The following is a 17,231-nucleotide window of genomic DNA, read 5'->3' as shown; positions in this document are numbered from 1 at the left end:
CAGGAGAAAACAACATGCAAATGTTCTGTTTTAGACCGCCTTATCTGAGGGGTGGTCTTAGGTTACACCTCTTCTGTGATGAATGCATAATGTTTCTGGGGGTGGTCTTGATCTAGAGGATGGGAATTTCAAAAGTCTTTATAAGCCCTTGCATAGCATTTTTGGGGGTCCTCTTCCTCTCCTGCGTGTGAGGGGAGTACCCTGTTGCAACAGATCAATAAAGATCAAGCTTACTAGCTGCTTTGCTTCTCAATATTCTCTGGTTGGCCTCTGTTATTTTCTCCTACCATTAGGGAACCTATGTAAGGACTCTATATGGGCTCTTGGATACCCCATAAGGGAAAAGGGCATATTTTTATTTACAACACTACCTAGTGGCAGTGAAGGCAGCATAGAAGGAATACTTTGATGTTTCCAATGCTATTTTCTAGGGGGGAAAAGAGGTGCCTTAACTCACCCTTGTTCTCTTATAACGGCAATGGCAACCACTTGAGAGGTGCCGGAATTGAGTTCCATTAAGCTCTGGCTGAACAAAAGCCCTGGCTATCTCCATAGCATCTTCATTGTGCTATGCAGAAGAGCCTTTCTGGGAAGTGTGGGGCCTTTTATAGTCTGGCCCAAAGGAGGTGAAAAACTGGCGGTAGCTCTCAGTGACTTGTTTGCAAAGCATTTTGAGGATAAAATTGCTTAGATCTGCTGGGACCTTGACTCCACTGATACGGCAGATGAATCTCGAGAGGTGTCTAGGGCATTGTCTAGTCATGCTATGTTGGATGAGTTTCAGTTGGTAAGGCTCGAGGACAAGGTGTCTGGATCGGTCAAGGCAACCCCTTGCCCTCTGGACCCTTGCCCCTCTTGGCTGATATAATAAGCAGGGAAGGGACAGCTAGCTAGGAGGAAGGCGAAAGTTAATAGCTGTATTGGTGCAAACGTAATATATAATTCATAGTGAGGGCATGATCCGTTTTGTTTTGTTTTTTGTTCTTATAGAGGTATGCTAACTCAGTAAGCAGTGGCACCTTCATCTCTAAATATAATCAACTGCTATGCAGTGATTTATTTGAAAGTAAGGAACCTGATAAGGCATCCTGGGAATGACAGAATGGGATGCAGTAATTAGCTAGGAGTTATTGTTTTGCTATCTTTGATTCTGCCTTATCTGTTCATTTCAATAGTGCCTGGGTGGAAAGGTTAATAAATAAGCAGGCGTTGAAATATTTTCGATATTCTGATGGCACTTTATCTCTATTTCATCTAACCTAGTGGAATGTTGCTTTCAGGCTTTTTGAAATGAATGGTGTATGGGATATTAGACAGTGAGCGGGATATAGTTTGAGGCTGGTACTACTGGCACTGTGCTGAGCACTTTTAACTACTTTGACCGCTCTCATACTGATTCCAGAGGGCTTGATTCCAAAAGCCTCATCTCACTGTGTATTTTTTGGCATCAGTTCACGCAGAGGCACAGCCTGCCTTGCCTGCATCTTATCTTTAATACCAAAGCAAAGTAAAAAAATTACAATGGGCGGAAAGATGATATTTGATTAGATCATCTAGCCTAACCTGTCGGCCTGGGGCAAGATCTTCCACGATCAAATCTTCTTAAAAGATTAGACCATATCATGCTGATAATGTGTCTCACAAACAGATAGAAGAGGGAACAAGGTCCACAGTGTCAAAGGCCCTCACAGAGAAAATATAATTGAGTAAACAGATGCCTCAAGCTGAAAGAGATGAAAATCCCTTTGGGTAATTGGTCAGTCTGACAAGGAAGGAAAATTCTTTTCCTACACAAATGTGGCAGTGATTTAGACCCAACTGCCAAGACTTTTTAATGGAAAATATCATTAGTGCCCTACCATTAAATCCCCTTTTTCTGTTATCTGAGCTTTTCAGAAGAGGAAGAAAAAAGTCAGCCAGAAAAGAAGATTCTCCCAGACCTGAATAAGCTATTACTGCATTTCCACCTCCCGATGGCCACCTTTTGCAGCTAAATTAATTCAAGCAATTTTAGTACTTTGATATCAGGCTCACCATCAAGTGTCCTTTTAATTTAAACATTAAGTATGCTGGCACTTATAATTAAGTTGATTTCAGGCACAGTAGACTGCAGGGAAAAGTGTTCAGCAATGCATTTACACTTTATCCAAACATGTCCAAGACATTTGACGATCCATTCTATCATCAAAGCATATCTGAAGATCAGAGTAAGTACCTGAAGCAGAAAGTGGCACCAGTGATGCATCTTTTCTTTAATGAAATACATTGAATGGAAATGCCTTCAAGTGGAAAATACATGCATAAATCTGTTAAATAGAACTGGTCTTCAAAAATAAATTAAAAGTAGAAAAAGAAAAAGAATTGCATTTTATGTACATGCTTCTTCCAGTCAAAGGAACATAGGAAGCCTCTGGAAGAGGCAAGTGTTGCCAACATTTCACAAATATACTGAATACTGTACAGATTCACCTTTTATACTGAAGTTTTCATCAACAGATAGTGGAGTAAAGTATTGAGTTACCAAGTACTGAGATACAATCTCCTATCCAAGCAGCAGGTGGAATAGTGTGTAGTTCTGCTCTCATGTGGCTCCTATCCATTTTCAATAATTATTGAGCTGGACACATTCCTTATGAACTGTGTCCTTAAAGAACAGCAACTCCATTGTTGGAATCTTCCATCACAAGGTACCACTGTGGTGACAGGTCTATTAAAGCTTAACTGGCCCTGTTAAAAGGCCAGTGCTTGTGTCTGAAAATGTCATATTGAACATAAATTTCAGAAGCAAGGACGTTTATTTATTGTATTGAATTTCCTTGCTTATCCAACCCCAAGAGTTTGGGGGTGGGCAATAATTTCAAAGCACTTTGGATCATATCTCTTCTGTACCAGCTTAGCACAGGTCATGAAAAGCCAAATCAAATGTCTCGTAAAGTGATGTGGGAAGGGTGCGATATAGCTTGGGGTTTCTTGTGCTAGGTTCACATCTTTCCAAAGGCGTATGTGGTTCAGTAGGGTAATTTTGGACACTGGCCCTTAAAGGGGATACCCTCATTTTAGATGGCAATGTGAATGACAAATAGTATCTTTAGGCTAAAGTCTTTATGGCTTTCAAATAATCTAGGATTAAGAGTGAAATGAAACCTGTGCACAACCAACAACAATCTTTAAATCTGATTAACAGAAACCTGAGCTGTACCTCTACACTGGTTTTGCTGTGCCTCTATGCTGTTAGGTAAATGTAAAGGGACCTCTGACCCTTAAGTCCAGTCACGGACGACTCTGGGGTTGCGGCGCTCATCTCGCTTTACTGGCCGAAGGAGCTGACATTTGTCGGCAGACAGTTTTTCCGGGTCATGTGGCCATCATGACTAAGCCGCTTCTGGCGAACCAGAGCTGCACACGGAAACACTGTTTACCTTCCCGCCGGAGCGGTACCTATTTATCTACTTGCACTTGGTGTGCTTTCGGACTGCTAGGTTGGCAGCTGCCTGTTAATCTCTGCAGAATTTTGGTTCCTCCCTGCTTTGGTTTACAATGCATTATTATTATTATTATTATTATTATTATTATTATTATTAATTTCATCAACCTGCAGAAGCAATAAGGAGCTAATTTCTATTCACATCAATTGGGGAGGAGTTGTTCAAAAACTGAGAAGGCAGAAATGCTTCCTCTTTAGCTGACTAGATGACCCAGAGGTGGAGACATTTGAATTGAAAATCAATTCCAGTAAGAGCCATGGAAAAAGATAGTGTCCTCATCCAGGAAACAAATTAAAAAGGGGGGAAAGGTGGCGAGAGCCTTCAGAAGTCTTAAAACTGTCAGAAATATGTGTTTTGTGGTCATAGAATACAAATGACCAGTCGTTTAATGAAAGGGGGTGAGCAAAAAGAGTAGCAGTCTATGTCTCTCCAGATATCACTAGTCCGTATTGTCAAAGTTATTTAGCAATTTTACAGTAAGGATTTCTCAAGTGGAGCACTCTTTCTCAACCGTTTTATCTATTTCCTATGCACTAAAAGCCATTGCAGTGGGACACTTTCACCCTAACTCAAGTAGGGAAAATTATCATCACTTAACTGAAACAAAGAATTAAAAGACAGTACTTTAGTTGTTATCCAAATCAGAGTGTTTGAGAGACTTCATTTCCTGGTGCTATGAACCATATGAAGGATATGTATAAGATGCATGTGTATATTAATTATTCAGATTTCAAAATGTTTCCTCTAACACTTTTTTGTACATTATTTTCACTAATGCATGCATTCATGGACATTTTACTCTAGCATATGCATTTTTGCACACATTTCTCGCCAGGTGATCTGCACTGCAAAGTTTGGAGAGCTGCAAATTTTGAAGGATGGCTGTGTTCTAGTTCTCAGATTGTTTCAAACAATTAAGTAGTCACACCTTTAAATGTGAATCCCCCCCCCCCCAAATCCCCAGTGTTCACATGACATTGCGGCACAAAAATGCCATTCCGCCCTGCCTCCATTTAAACTGAATTTACCACTGCTAAGGGAAATCCAATGATTTAAAACAAAACAAAACATGCTGTTAGAAACCTGTCTGCAATATCATAATGGTCCAGTTGCAGTATTAAGACCCCATCTGGAAGCTCTCTTACTTCTATATAGTTTTCTTATCATCAAATATAGAACATTAGGCATTTATCTAGACAACACTTTAAACAAAGCAGCAATGGATGGTTCAAGCTTCAGGTTATAACACAAGAATAACCTTTCACTTCCCTTGCTTTGAAATTCACTGTCTCTACCTTGTTATAACACTAACCTGCTTGAACTTTAGAAATAATTCTTTCTTGTTTTTGTTAATTAGCTAGCATCGTTGCCAACTTCAGTCTTATCTGAGCCATTGTTCTGCTCTATTAATCCTTTCAAGAGAGAAAGATAGAGATTGGAGTGGACACCTCTAATCTTGTTAAGGCTTCAAAACACTAAATCAAAAAGTAAATAGATAGCTTAGAGGACAGGGGTGAAAAAGTCAGCAGGTTTCTAAATGATAAGTTTACAGCATAAAACGGAATGAACAAATCTACCAGAATAAAAATGAGTTCACCTAACATTTTAATCGTTTCCCTCTTAATATCAATCCACATCCGTGTGATATTTCCTTTTTGCAAACTTTTATTATTATACAGTATATAAAAAAAGAAGGCTGATCGCCGAAGAATTTATGCTTTTGAATTATGGTGCTGGAGGAGACTCTTGAGAGTCCCATGGACTGCAAGAAGATCAAACCTATCCATTCTTAAGGAAATCAGCCCTGAGTGCTCACTGGAAGGACAGATCGTGAAGCTGAGGCTCCAATACTTTGGCCACCTCATGAAAAGAGAAGACTTCCTGGAAAAGAACCTGATGTTGGGAAAGATGGGAGGGCACAAGGAGAAGGGGACAACAGAGGATGAGATGGTTGGACAGTGTTCTCGAAGCTACCAGCATGAGTTTGACCAAACTGTGGGAGGCAGGAGTGCCTGGTGTGCTCTGGTCCATGGGGTCACGAAGAGTCGGACATGACTAAACAACTAAACAACAACAATATAATAATGTGATGTTATTATATTACATTTGATTATAACATAAAAATTCTAGTTAGTCAGCAAAATCTCATACCCTCTAGCATTTGTCTGATGAAAATAGGGACGTCCTAATTCCATAGCGATAATTTTACTATTTATACCTCACACATTTTATTGGATTGCCCCAGCCACTCTTACAGCTTCCGACATATATAAAAACATAATAAAACATTAAACCTGAAAAAACCTTCCCTATACAAGATTGCCTTCAGATGGCTTGTAGGTTGGATAACTCCATACCCTCCAACATTTCTCCAATGGAAACAGGGACATCCTAAGGAAAAGTGGGGCATTCCGGGATCAAATCAGAAACGCAGGCGGCTTCTCTAAATCCGGGACATCCCTGGAAAATAGGGACAGTTGGAGGATCTGAAATCTAACTGAATATGGAGAGAGGAAGGGGAAGGACCCTCTAAGGCAGAGGAATCTCTCCTTCCCAACCCCTACAAGTAGAGATGGATTTTTCCTCCTCACTCCCAACTTGTCTATCTATTTTTTTAAAAAAAGTTTCTATATTCATTGCTCTTTTGGTTTCAATGGGAGGGTTCTGGCATAGTTTTTCCCCATTGTCATGTTCAGTTAGGAAAACCTGGACACCCAAAGCCTTCCTTGTCTCACCCACCAATATATATTTTTCATACCCTCTTGCTGTCAGCACTTGCGGCAGTGGAGCAATAGCAGTGAAACTGCTGCTGTCGCCACAAGGGTGTCTCTATGCCAGACCTCGTTCTCTTTTTAATCGGTGGAGAGGAGGAGACACCAGATCCAAAGCCCATCGCTCACATTTCCTGGAAGCTTAAGATTTCTCCCTAATATCATTTTTATTCTACATTATTAAAAGGAATGCACTGTGGATTAGATCCCGTCTAACAATGACTGAGGAGCTGCTCATGGGATGCTCACACAAGTGGAAATGAGGACGCACTTTTTGCTGATTGCTCCTTCCCCCTGCAGGTGACCTGTGTCTCCAGAAAAGCATCTCTAGAGAATTGGGTGACCATTTCCTCAAGTGGAAACCTCTGCTGCATATCCATTCTTTCTGTAAATGAAAGGAGCCCCTCCATTCACAAACGTGCTTTCTGGATCCAACTCTATGAATATTAATCTTCTTCTTCTTCTTCTTCTTCTTCTTCTTCTTCTTCTTCTGTACCATATGGAGAACAATTATCCATTCTGATCAAAAGGAATGCATCTGGAAAGTAATTTTTTTTCAATTTAGTGTGCAATTTAAAAGCAATAATCGGCAAAATCTCATTTTCCCTCTTTCCTCGCACCAGAATTCTGAAGTGTCTTTGCATTACTATAGAAGAAATAAAGTCTTGAAACATTAAATCACAGCAGGGGTTGCCCCAGTTTTAGATTAACTCCTCTCAAAGCAATCTAATTTATAACAAAGAAAATATGCAAAAAGTGATTCTTCATGGTGCCAACAAAACACTGTTTGAAAATTAAAGGCCTTCTCCTTATGTAGAAATTGGATCTAAAGTTTCAAGCGCGGTAGACATGAGCAATGATCAGATTCAAAATTATAGTGGACATTTAAGGGCAAGGGAAGTTGCCCACCCATAGTTTCAGGAAGAGATCTGTATCAGTCGTGCTACCTTTTTGCCTGATGGTGTTAGGGATTGAATCTGTAACCATAAATAGGTGCAGTTTGTCACTGAATTGCAGTCCTTTGATGTCAACATTAAAAAGCCATTGCAGGAATGGCGCAGTGGTACAGTTAGGTGATTTTAGACTTTAGGTTTAATGTTCTTATTTCCCTCCCACCCCTTTACAGAGTAATGTGTAATTTCAAAATGTGATAAGCCAGCCATGGGGGCCGTCTTTCTCATTCTGTTGAGCTGGGCCATGGACTTTCCAAGAACAATTCAAAGTGTTGGTGCTGACCTTTAAAGCCTTAAACAGCCTCAGCCCTGTATACCTGAAGGAGCACCTCCACCCCCATCGTTCAGCCCAGACACTGAGGTCCTGCACCAAGGACCTTCTGGCGGTTTCCTCACTGCGAGAAGTGAGGTTACAGGGAACCAGGCAGAGGGCCTTCTCGGTAGTGGCACCCACCCTGCGGAACGCCCTCCCATCAGATGTCAAGGAAATAAACAACTATCTGACTTTTAGAAGACATCGGAAGGCAGCCCTGTTTAGGGAAGTTTTTAATGTTTGAAGTTTTATTCTGTTTCTGGTGTTCTGCTGGGAGCCGCCCAGAGTGGCTGGGGAAACCCACCCATCTGGCTGGGGTATAAATAATAAAATTATGATTATGATTTACTTATTAAAGTCCTATTACTGACACCACTGCAATGGAGACCAGATGCTTCTTCTGGAGAACTGCAGTATTTATATCCATCTTATAGACATGACTTGATCTCCTGTTAAGGCATTCTGCCAATGCATGGTTGGATTCAGCCTCTATCCTGATTGTTTGTTCATCACAATCTCATAAGGAGTCAATATGATTGCACATTGCTATTCAAAGACAGACTGCACCACTGATTGGTATGTTTATAAAAATGTGAGATTGTCTTTTACACTGGTGGAGCAATCCCTTTAAAGAAAAATGCTGCCACGCATGACACCAGCCACCAACCAAGAGGTGTTTGGGTGGCTGGAAGAGATACTTAGGCTTCATCCAAACAGCAGCTTCCTGAGCTATTGGGTTTGTTATTATCAATATTTGTTCATTTATATACCACTTAGTGCCAAAATGCATTTCTACGCAGCTTGCAAGTATAAAAACCAATTACACCAGTATTTAAATAGAAACATCAATAATTAACACAATGAAACAATCCCACTGAAACAATACGGTAATTAAAGTCAGAGATTTGGGTTGAGAGATCAAGGGAATGCCTGTGTAATCAGGTGCATCTTCAAAAGCCAGCAATATTTTAATGATAAAGCTGGAACATCAGAAGGTTTATTTAAATGGCAATCATCTTTTCCTGCATTTGATAGAGGAAATCTGTTCTTGCAGGCTGCATGGCTAGTGCTATGTGCTGTGTTCACAATGCAGTTTCCTTTCTGCTGCCTACCTTTCTACATGCAAAAGGATTTGCCTTGTTGTTGAGGCTACTGGATCAGGTGAGACTTTCTACCAGAACAAAAAGGCACCTAGCATCTCAAGTGGCTGGACACTGTTAGAGGGGACGGCTAGTGGCTGGGCATATAAAGAAGCCCTGGAAATTCCCAGCGGAGACTAAAATTATAGTGGAGAATATGGCAGGCATCCTACCAGGGCACAAGCAGCCCTAGAAACTTATAATGTGTATATAATAAAGGGAAAGGGCTGGACAGAGTCCTAGTAAGGTCAGATTCAGTTTTCATTTAAAGGCGAGTATATGTAATTCACACTTTCTGAACCAATATACAAACCGAAATGAAGACATGTTTCAAAATTTGCTCTTCAAATTTTGCAGTGCAATTCTCTGACCAAGCAATGTATAGAAAAACTCTCACACCAGTATGCATATAAATGCATGCATTCATAAAAGTAACATACAAAATTGCATATTGAGGGAAATTGCCTTAAAATGCATACAAGGCAAAACTACACAGAAGAGTGCATATGTTAGGAGACATTGGCATGGGACCACAATTTAAGGTGTTTTGTGAAGTCAAATTTAAAATTATATATATATATATATATATATATATATATATATATATGAACAGTTATACTTTTTTAAAAAATGGACATCATACCGCTCCCTTGGCATCTGTTGCCCCTACACACCCTCTAACCCCCCACAAAAATCAGATGGCCTGCAACCCCCTTCCACACCACCTCACAGAGTTCTCTCCTTCAAACTGCACAGCAAGTGATAGCGATATCAGGATAATCTCACAGTTGTACACTTTGATTCTTAACTTGCCTTCCAGAAGGGCTTGAGAATCAGTGGGTTGTATTCTTTTATAGTCATGGGCCCTGGTGCCATTATTCCAACTTTACTATGCATAATCTGGTTTTGCCCAACAGTTCTGGTCATGACCTTGCTGTTGCAGCAATGCCAGCTTATTTGTATTAGAATAAGTTCCACTGAAGTATGTTCTATAGCAGGAGTGGGGAATCCATATCCTACAACTGTCCCGATTTTCCCGAGACATCCCAGAATTACAACTTCTGATTGGATCCCAAAATATCCCATTTTCTACCTCCAGTGCTGTTGTCAAGCTTGGGGAGGAGGATGAGCTTGCAACCAGCATTGGTGCTTGCTGTGGAACTATGCTTTCATGTGAGTCAGCTGACTCCCATGAGAGTGTGGCAGTGAAAGACACGTGTCCCAATTTTCTTCAGTTGGAGCGTATGGAAACCTGTGGTTCTCTTGATCTTGTTGGAGTCCAGATGCCATCAGCCCCAAGTGACATGGCCAGTAGACAGGGATGATTAGAGTTTTGGTCCAGTAACATCTGGAGGGCCACAGGTTCTCTAAAGCTGCTATAAGAACTGTGGAAAAACAAATTCAATCTCTTCTTGCTCGAAGACCATGTAGCTTTGCAACAGTTGGTAAAAAAGAGTACAGAATAATCTACTGGTTTTCTCCTTTCCTCCCCCACAATTTGAACATACTGTTCCTGAGTGGCTGCATGGAACCACTTTTAGTAGAGGCAAGATTGCAATTACAGATGAGGATAGCACAGTGTCAGCTATCTTAACAGATCCAGTGTTGAAGTTGTAGCAGTGGCGTAGCGTGGGTTGTCAGCACCCGGGGCAAGGCAAATAATTTGCGCCCCCTAACCCGTGGATTTTAGCACTCGAGTCTCTTCCACTAGATTAGTTAAAGAAACCCTTACCCCCTAAGCACATGTATTGTTTGTTATGAAAATACTGATGTAATTAAAGTAAAATGCATCTAAATACAAGTTTATTTTCAAACACTTTATTGAGTGTGAACATGCATCACACATTCTTCACATTTTCAGCAGGTCTATGAATACAAATCTACAAATGTAGTAACCTAGCATGGGCCATGCTATTATATGTCGTCTCACAACCATCGTAAACGACAAAAAATATCAAGAACAAAAACTAAACATCAAAATGAAACCATACCCTGGAGATGATCCAAGACTGGGCTAGATGGAGCCAACTTCCTCAATCCTATACCTCTAATTGTAATTCTTTAATAGAAGTGCAAGATATCAATCTGTATATACAGATTAATTTAAATTCGCCTGCTTTTAATTTGCGCAAATTTTTCAACAACGGAACTGAAATCTACATTAAAGTCTCTCTCAATTGACAGTATTGCTAGATTACTCAGTCTTTCTTGGCTCATTGTAGATCTCTGATATGTTTTAATTAGTTTAAGTTTTGAGAAACTTCTTTCACAACTCGCTGTAGAAACAGTGATAGTAAGAAAGATTCTTAATGTGACAACAAAGTTAGTTAAACTTTCTTGCAGCTTCCACTTATACACCCAGCGAAGCAAATCTAAAGCTGACCAGTTTGCAACCTGCTCATCAGGATTGACCTCCTTATACAAGATAATGTGGTGCCGAAGTCGAGTTATTTCGGTAAGCATAGATGCAGCATTCAATTCTGTGTACTGAGCACACATGTGCAGAATTTGTTTCTTAATAAAATCATCTTTTCCAGTATCCAACAATGTTTGGATTTGCAAAAAAGCAAATCGCTGGTGAAGTGTATTCATCTGTGTAGTACGTTTTTTAATTTCTGCCTGAAGCTGATCAATTGCTTCCAGTTGTTCTCTGCTTGTTTCCTGTATTAAGGTCAAGCCAGCATCGCAACTGTTCTCACCATCCATCTTCTTGCGTCTTCCAACTCTTCTCTCTGTAGGTATGCAATAGGTTTTGCATACCTGCAGAGCTTTCTCAGTTGCCTTTGACACTAGACTATCACGTTTTTCATGACAAAATAAAGCCAATGCTTTTAATTTTTGCACGCATTGATCAAGCGCAAGTCCTTCTTGCTGCAGGTAGATCTGAGTATCATTTACTTCGGTTAGTACTGGGTTCCAAAAATGCAAGAAAGAGAAAAAAACATATGTCATTATGCAAACTAAAAGACTTCCTGCATCACCCCTGGTTTCAGAGGTTTCTTCCGGCCCATCTCTCAATGCTTCCAAAGCGTCTGTTATTTTCTCAGTGTGTTCAGCAAGTACGCATACAGCTTCATGCTTTGAACTCCATCTTGTGTTACACGATCGCTTTACACTAATTGGTACATGTTTCTTAAGGATATCCCACCTGTGGGTGGAGCTTGAGAAAAATGCATACACCTTTTCCACAGTGCCAAAGAAAGTAACAGACTTTGTCCCAACACCAACTGCATGCATCCCAGCAAGATTGAGCGAGTGATTGTTACATGGCACAAACATTGCTTTGGGATTCATATCCAAAATACGTTTTTGTACACCACTAATGTGTCCAGCCATAGTCGCAGCATTGTCGTATCCCTGGCCGTAGCAATGCTCTAGTTTAAGGCCATCAGCTTGCAACTTGTCACAAATTTGTTTTGTAATGACATCAGCTGATTTCCCATATAACTGAATAAAGTCAATAAAAGACTCTGTCACATGGACTCCTGAATCTTCAATATGCACATATCGAATCACTTGGGACATTTGGTCAGTGTGTGAAATATCAGGAGTGCTGTCAAACATTATAGCAAAATACTTGGCCTTTATGATATTTTGAAAGATGACTGTTCGAATGTGATCACTGAGCAGGCTAATAAACTCATTCTGGCTCTGTGGAGAGAGATAGGACACAATGTAGCCATCTGTGTGTTGTACTCTGTGAATATGTTGTTTGGCAACTGGATCATATTTGGCGAGTAACTTGAAAGTTTCTAAGAAATTTCCACAGTTACCATCTGTATTTAAATCTTCAGAGTGACCACGTAAGGGTAAGGTTTGCCTTGCTAGATACAGAACACAATCAAGTATTCTGACTAAGATTGCCTTCCATTTTTCAAATGACCTCTGTTGTGCAAGCTGGGCAGCAACATCAATAGTCTCCTGTTTATGCAGCCGCATTTCTAATTCTTTCCACATTGTAAATGCACTCAAGTGATGTGAACTGCGCTCATGCTCTACCAATCTAGGGCTTAACTTTCTCCATGCATTAAATCCACTTGACTTTCCAAATGAACTTTTCCCTTTAGCCTTCTGAAAAAGCATGCAAGGAAAGCAATATGCAGCATTGTTTACAGGAGAAAACACCAACCATGTCCTTAACATAGTCTCACCATTCTCCAAATGTATGTAGAACCAATCCTTGCAAAATGACCTGCCATTACTGTCTCTTGGAAACCATGCATCCTTATTCTGCAGTTCCTCTGTCCCTCGCCTGACGAGTTCAGTTTTCAAGGTTTCATCCATGGTTTCAGGCCAATAGCCAATATCAGTAAAAACTTTTTGGTCAATATTTTCTGGCAGATCTGGCTGAGTATAAACATCCTTAGATGAAACTGTCTCCGCTTCTAATGCAGGAACAGGAATGTCCACCGACACAGGATCAGGATTATGAGTCTCCTGTGGTGCTGCTGATGGTCCTGCTGTATTTTCAGCAGTACCCACCAAAAACCGGTGAAGGCTTCCAGCTAACTTAGCTTGTTTCTCTGTCTCTATCTTTCTCCTTTTCCTGCCTTGTGCACCAGATTCTTTTTTGTATGGCATGATATAGGTGTAGTATTCTGCTGAAATTCTAAAAAAAGGGGAAAAAAATCACTTTCTTGCCTTGCTGCACTTTTTGCACCCCTTCATTGTATAATGTCAATAGCACTGCAGTGAGAGAGAGTGAGTGAGCCAGGTAGGGGCAGAGAGCTGCGAGTGCGAGCGCACAGTGGCGTAGCGTGGGTTTTCTGAGCTTGCACAGAGTGCTTTTCCTCCCTATGGGCAGAGCCAGCTTGCTCCTAAATACAGTGGTGCCTCGCAAGACAAAATTAATTCGTTCCGCAAGTTTTTTCTTCTTGCGAGGCACCGTTTCCCATAGGAATGCATTGAAAATCAATTAATGCGTTCCTATGGAAACCGCTTGCCAGGCTGGCGGTGCGGAGAAGGGCTTTTCTCCCCACCGCAAGCCTTCAGGACAGGTACGGGAACAGAGGGGAAGGAGCGCAGCACTTCTCCTCTGTTCCCGGGGCTTGCGGTGGGAGGAGGGTTTTTCCTCCCCACCGCCAACATTCAGAACAGCATTCTGAATGTTGGCGGAGGGAAGGAAAACCCTCCTCCCACCACAAGTCTTCAGGACAGCCATCCGAAGGCTGGCGCGGGGAGAAGGTCTCTCCGCCCCACCGCCCGGCTTCGGAGCAGCCTTCCGAAGGCTGGCGGTGGGGCGGAGAGACCTCCTCCCGCCGCCAGGCTTCGGAGCAGCCTTCTGAAGGCTGGCGGTGGGGCGGAGAGCCCTCCTCCCGCCGCCAGCCTTTGGAGCATCCTTCCGAAGCCTGGCGGCGGGAGGAGGTCTCTCCGCCCCACCGCCCGGCTTTGGAGGAGGTCCGAGGACAGTGGGGAAGACACGCTGCGCTTCCCCGCTGTCCCGGAGATTTCCCTATAGGCTTTCGTCTTGCGAAGGAAGCCCATGGGGAAATTTGTTTTGCGAAGCGCCTCCAAAACGGAAAACCCTTTCGTCTAGCGGGTTTTCCGTCTTGTGAGGCGTTCCTCTTGCGGGGCACCATTGTACCTGAGCTCTACAGTTAGAGACTCACCATTTCCCTAGTTGGCTTGGCCCCCAATTTCTCTTACTATAGAATTTGGGGCTGGTGGTGGAGGAAATCATTATTCTTCCCCCTTGCTACCCCCCCCCAAAGCATAAGAGAGGGACTCCCAAGAAGGTGAAGCGGGACTTCACCCCAGGGTATCTCGGAAGCCCTCGAGGCAGCGACGCCTCCACCCCCTGGAAACAGCAGGAAGGGAGAGCGAGAGCCCTCGAGGCAGCGACGCCTCCACCCCCTGGAAACAGCAGGAAGGGAGAGCGAGAGCCCTCGAGGCAGCGACGCCTCCACCCCCTGGAAACAGCAGGAAGGGAGAGCGAGAGCCCTCGAGGCAGCGACGCCTCCACCCCCTGGAAACAGCAGGAAGGGAGAGCGAGAGCCCTCGAGGCAGCGACGCCTCCACCCCCTGGAAACAGCAGGAAGGGAGAGCGAGAGCCCTTGAGGCAGCGACGCCTCCACCCCCTGGAAACAGCAGGAAGGGAGAGCGAGAGCCCTCGAGGCAGCGACGCCTCCACCCCCTGGAAACAGCAGGAAGGGAGAGCGAGAGCCCTCGAGGCAGCGACGCCTCCACCCCCTGGAAACAGCAGGAAGGGAGAGCGAGAGCCCTCGAGGCAGCGACGCCTCCACCCCCTGGAAACAGCAGGAAGGGAGAGCGAGAGCGCTCTTGTGCCCCGGTCCTGCTTTGAGTGCTTCTCATTGACGCGTCTGCTTGGCCACTCACTTTACATGGGCCCTTGTGGCCTTGATCCAGTAGCCGGGTCCTTCTTTGGAAAGAGCGTGCGCCTCCTAAGCACGTGCAGAGCGCCTCCCTCCGCCCCTGCCACGGGGAGCTCAGCCTGCACGTGGGCAGGCCCTTTGCGTCACGTGCGCTTGGCGCGCTGCTCTTTCCAGCTTCCTCCCCTCCGGGCCAGCGGCTCCACCTCTTTTCCTTTGCCTCTTTGAGCCGCTTAATTCCCAGCAAGGAATTAGCAGGCTCGCTCCACCTCCTCCTCCTCCCGACTTTGCTGCTGCTGCTGCGCGGCTTTTTCCCTCTACCGACGGCACGCTGTGCCTTGGAGAGGTTCCCGCTTCCTCGAGGGGGGCCGGCCAAACGCGCCCCCCAAAATGTTGCGCCCGGTGCGGCCGGCACCCCTGGCACCCCCCACGCTACGCCACTGAGTTGTAGTAAAGCCCACATTACACAGCCGAAAGACTTAACAGGCTGTAAAAAGAGGTGCATTGTCTATAAAGATTTAGGATTATGGACTGGAGCTTTCCTAAGTGTATTTCAGGATAAAATAAGTGGCTATTAATTATGGCAGTCTGTGTACATTATCTTGTGAGGATGTTCCTAAAACTTCACCTATCAAAACTGGAAGGAGATGATAAGAGCTAGAGTGTTCCACTGATGCCCTGTGCTCTTAAACACTTCTCTTAAGACACTGGGAACTGTCCACCATTGCAAAAATGATGCTGACTTGAGTGGACCATCAGTTTGAGTGAATTGGCTCATTAAATACCTATAAAGCTTCTATGGCTGTCATGTTAGTTCTGCCAATGGCTTATAAAAGGGCTTATAAAATATGAGCTCCATTCCTGTCTGTTCTGTAAGCTATCCATAGTCCACCTCTTACCAAACAACAGGCAATAAAGTTTTGGACCAAGTTTAGGTTATTTAACTTAGATCAATTCATATAGGTAGCAGCTGATGCAGAGGAGTATGGTAATTGGATTTTGAAGATGAATGCAGTGTACTGGTATGAAGAGAGGTAGTAAAAAAAAAAGTGTATATTAACGAACATAAAGGGGGAACAGCCTTCCCCCTAACTGCTCTTTAATAATGCTTTGGTGTAGACGAGGGATGATAATGTAAGGCCAGCAATTCTTGAATATCAGTTTGTGTCTGGAGAGCAAACCACCCAAAACAGCTCCATTAGTTTCCATGAGACCTGTGCTTGTTTTCTTTTCCAGCATTTTCTCCCTATGAATTCATTTATAATTTAATGCATAATATGGATGTTTAGAAGCCCCCTATATATGCACCCTCTGAACCAACAGGTAAATAGAATGCAATAGATCAGTGCTTCTGAATTGGTGACCCACGGACCTTAGGGGGTCAGTGTAACCCACCCAGGGGTCCATGGCACATATCTGTCAATTCTCTGGGATATCCCATTTTTGGAGCCATGCTATAGCGCATGGGTAGGCAAACTAAGGCCCGGGAGCCGGATCTGGCCTAATCACCTTCTAAATCTGGCTTGCGGACGGTCCAGGAATCAGTGTGTTTTTACATGAGTAGAATGTGTCCTTTTATTTAAAATGCATCTCTGGGTTATTTGTGGGGCATAGGAATTCGTTCATTCCCCCCCATATATAGTCTGCCCCCCACAAGGTTTGAGGGACAGTGGACCGCCCCCCTGCTGAAAAAGTTTGCTGACTCCTGCTATAGCCTCTCAAAAGTAGGGGGCCCATGGTCTGGCCTTTGAAAAAACAGGGGGTCCTCAGTACTTAGGTAACTGGGAACCACTGCTTTAGATAGCTCCCCTCCCTTCCAAACTGTGAAAAGTCCCCAAAACACACTGTTTGCAATGTGTTTTATGACGCTAGGACTTTCTGTTCCAGTTTATTTCAGCTCAGCTCAATGAAACTAAAAATACACATTGAATTCAGTTTAGAACAGTCTGACTGACCAGAGGATAATCCCTTCTACACGTTTTGCTATATATTATTCTTCTGAAAAGGATTAGTTGGGATGTTTCTCATAGCATGAGAAGATGAGGTGGTATTTGCCATCAATCAATAGCATTCTGCAGTGAAGTTGCCATTTTTTATTTTAAGAGAAGTGTTTTTAGAAAGTTTAGATAAATGTTCTACGCAGGAGGGTTTAAAAAACAAAACACCACAGGTGAGGAACAGAATGCAGTAATCTAATAACATCAATTTTAACAATCTACATAAAGCTCCCAAACACTGATT

Source organism: Podarcis pityusensis, assembly GCF_964106645.2.
Source record: "Podarcis pityusensis genome assembly, chromosome: 1".
NCBI lineage: Eukaryota > Metazoa > Chordata > Lepidosauria > Squamata > Lacertidae > Podarcis > Podarcis pityusensis.
Note: the sequence above shows the minus strand (reverse complement) of the source record.